Genomic DNA, 3,447 nt, shown 5'->3' on the forward strand with positions numbered 1-3,447 from the left:
TAAAGATGACTTGACAAAGTCACTAGCCATCAGTGCATCAGAGCCACAGTGTTTTTGCCCTGTATAAGAAAAATAAAAAAAAAAAATGAATTCAGTGTATTGAATTTCAGAACTTTATATTGTATTTTGATCATTTGGTATTTTGATTTTGAAAGTTTATGGTGAAGAAATAAAAATATAAAGTCACTTCTCTCGGTCAAGGTTTTTAGCGCTCATGATGTTCTCGGAGAGACTGAAGGACATTAGTGAATCGGATACTGAAATTACCAAATTGTTTTAGTAATAAGCGTGCAATGGACTAGGCAGTATAATAAAGTCATTGTGAGGAGCTGTTGGGTATCACAGAAAATGGTATGAAAGGTTCAAAGACATTGTTTTGCCATACTGAATGGAACCTACATGAAACACACCTTTATGTTAATGGAACTGCAAGGTTTACTGCAATTCATCAGCAGCATTTCATCATTTCAAGTCACATTGATAAAATAACCTATGAAGATGGATGTTGGTGTCATGTAGCAGGTCTGCTTGTGTGATTGCTGCCTTGATGGGAAAACACTTTTGTTTTTCTGTGTGTTGTTTACACTGTTACCTGCTGAAAGACATTCTGATAAACTGAGCTACTTGAACATATAACTTTATAAAAGAGACCATGAACTTAAATATACAGCTCTTACTATGAACTGCATGAACTGACCAGGTACTCTATAAAAGGTTAGGGTTAATGCAATTATGTAGACCTAAGCATGGAAGTGTCCCAAACTCACCTGGCATAATAGGTGATATTACCTTTTAATAAATAAATACAATGTAATTGTTCATTAGTATAAGTCTATTTATTGCGCTAGTATGAATGTAATTATTACACGATCCAGGAGGTTTAGAGCACCATCCACAAGCCCAATGCTGGTAAAATATTCAAGTGGCTAGTAACCTATTCATTGGCTGGTAAACATTGGACAAAAAGTTAATTTTGAACCCTGTTTGTTTTTGAAGGACAGTAAACATATTGCAAATGTGGGGTCAATCAAACATTGTTGGACATAATTTATACAATTTATACTGTTTTTTTAGTAATCACTACACACAGGCCTGAAATACACACACATGGCCAGGACCTATTCATGCACAAATGGAGAGGTGTCAGAGAAACTGGGCTGCCAGCTGAACCGGAGCGGTGGGGGGGAGGTGCGGTGCCTTGCTCAAGAGCACCTGGCAGTGCCCAGGAGGTGAAGTGGCATCTCTCACCCCGTACTTTGGTCCGTATGGGGACTTGAACCCTCCGGTTCCCAAACCAACTCCCCATGGACTGCCACCCCCAGATATACATGTGGTCTTGTGGCCCAGGGAAAGAAACAGTTCCCATGTCAGGTGGTCTATGTGTTTATGGTCCTGAAGCGCTTGCCGACAGGTCAAACAGGTGGTGTCCAGGATGCAAAGTCTTTTAGAATGTTTTTGGTTCTGCAGGAGCTAGAGTATGGAGCCAGTGAGCAAATATGAATGAATTATAGGAAATAGTACACACTATTCCCTTCAAGCCTATGATTATGTGTGTATATAACAATAGTGGACACAAACATGCTAGCATATGCATTACTGTCAAAAAGAAGGAAAAAGTTGTTACTATTGACAACCTAGTAACTCAGTTTTTCTAATGTAAAGCCTTTTTCTTTGCATGTCTAAAGATGTAAGGGCTTTAAGGACTTCTCATATTTTCTTGTTGAATGTTATGGGTTTATGGAGTTCTTTATGTTTATTGGTCTTTGAAGACACATATCCCAATTTAAATGAACTTATACATTTGATACTTTACTTAATTAGGTTTTCAATTGAAGAACATTTAATGGAGTATTTTCAACTGAATGTATTGGTACTTTTACCAGTAAAGTAAAAGTATTGCATTTCCATAAAGTAATAGAGATTGATTAAAACAGAAATGGTCAAATTTGAGCAGGATATACTGACTTTAAGTCATAGTATCGATCAGGCTTTAAACAGGCGGCCTCCCACAACTTCCATACATTAAGGACAATGTGAGTAACGGATGATGCAATGTGAGTTGGACCAGTCAGACGACCGCAGCAGCAGCAGCCGCTGCTCTTCACTCTCCCTGACTGACCGACCGATCAGCAGCGTGCCCGGATAACGTTTAATTAACAGTTCGCTATTTATCTCACAAAAGCCACTATTTCGTAAGTACAACCAACTTCTTCTTATATTTCAATTGAAGGTTTGATCTGTCAGCCACAGCAGCGACACGGCTTGATTTTTACTGGGCAGAAAGGAACATGTTGTCACGAGGGTTTCAACTAGCATGGTAACAGGTGGTGGTAACCATTGACTGGGGGTAGCGTTATTTGTGGCAAAATACAAAACGTTAACTACGCAGTTTGAGATGTAGCGTTAGCTAGCTAGTTAGCTAGTTACCCCCCCCCCAAAAAAGTGGGACAATGTATGTTTGTTTAGCTAATTAATGAACGTCGGCGGCGCCACTATGGCTAGCTATCTATTTAATACAGTCTATGGTTATAATACATCATGAACACAATCTGGGCTTAAAATCTCAGCAAAATTGTTTCCGTGTGTTGCACACAGAACCAATCACACTTGATTTGTTTGCCACTTTCCATACGTTATATATGTAACACAAAGTGCATCACATAGTCCACACAGAGAAGTGGCCTTTTAATGAATAAAATACATAATAATAAAAGCATTCACTAAAAAATAACAACAGGAGCTGAGGAAACAGAATCTCAACAATTTACAGTAAGGAAACTCCATAGGTAAAACTCCAATTTACACCAAGTAGGCCTAAAACAGACTAAAATGCATAGACACATAAATATATATATATATATATATATATATATATATATATATATATATATATATATATATATATATAAATAAATAAATAAAGGGATAATTTAAAGGCCATTACCAGACAACCTGATAACAATCTGTTAACCTCTTAACAATAAATATTTCTTCTCTGAAACCTCTTTTTTATCACTTGAACGCTCAGGGAGTGACATTAACAATACCACAAATAAAAATAATTTCTTCCTCTCCCTCTGTCATTAAACACACATTGGGTAAACATTTTTTTTTATATTTATATGCCATACCTCCTCCAAGTTTGATTTAGGAAGTGAGGAAATCATGTCCTCCTGAAATTTTGATTTCAAGCTGAAGTACAAGAACTTATTCTATCAAGAGGAACAAGTTTTAAGTGATGTAGCTGAGTTTTCTTAGGTTGTAAAAAGTTTATACTGACTACCAGTAGCACTTAAAATAGGAACACAGGATAGGGTTGGGCAATATATCGATATTATGTTGATATCGTGATATGAGACTAGAAATCATCTTAGATTTTTGAAATTGTAATATTGTTATTGGCTTAGCTTATTGTTGTCTTTTCCTGGTTTTAAAGGCTGCATTACA

General features: G+C 36.7%; 1 protein-coding gene across 3 annotated transcripts in view; it reads left to right on the plus strand.

Moving 5' to 3' along the window:
• The first annotated feature begins 2,023 nt into the window (after positions 1–2,023).
• ass1 (argininosuccinate synthase 1) overlaps positions 2,024–3,447 on the plus strand; it is a 27,276-nt gene continuing 25,852 nt past the window's right edge. The window contains exon 1 of one of the 3 annotated variants that reach the window (XM_032539745.1): positions 2,024–2,192. The gene's annotated coding sequence lies outside the window, so the exon portion shown is untranslated. The remainder of the gene's footprint in view (positions 2,193–3,447) is intronic. The other 2 variants (XM_032539746.1, XM_032539744.1) reach the window with 2 other exon arrangements.

This window comes from Etheostoma spectabile, chromosome 16 (genome assembly GCF_008692095.1).
Source record: "Etheostoma spectabile isolate EspeVRDwgs_2016 chromosome 16, UIUC_Espe_1.0, whole genome shotgun sequence".
Taxonomy (NCBI): Eukaryota; Metazoa; Chordata; class Actinopteri; order Perciformes; family Percidae; genus Etheostoma; species Etheostoma spectabile.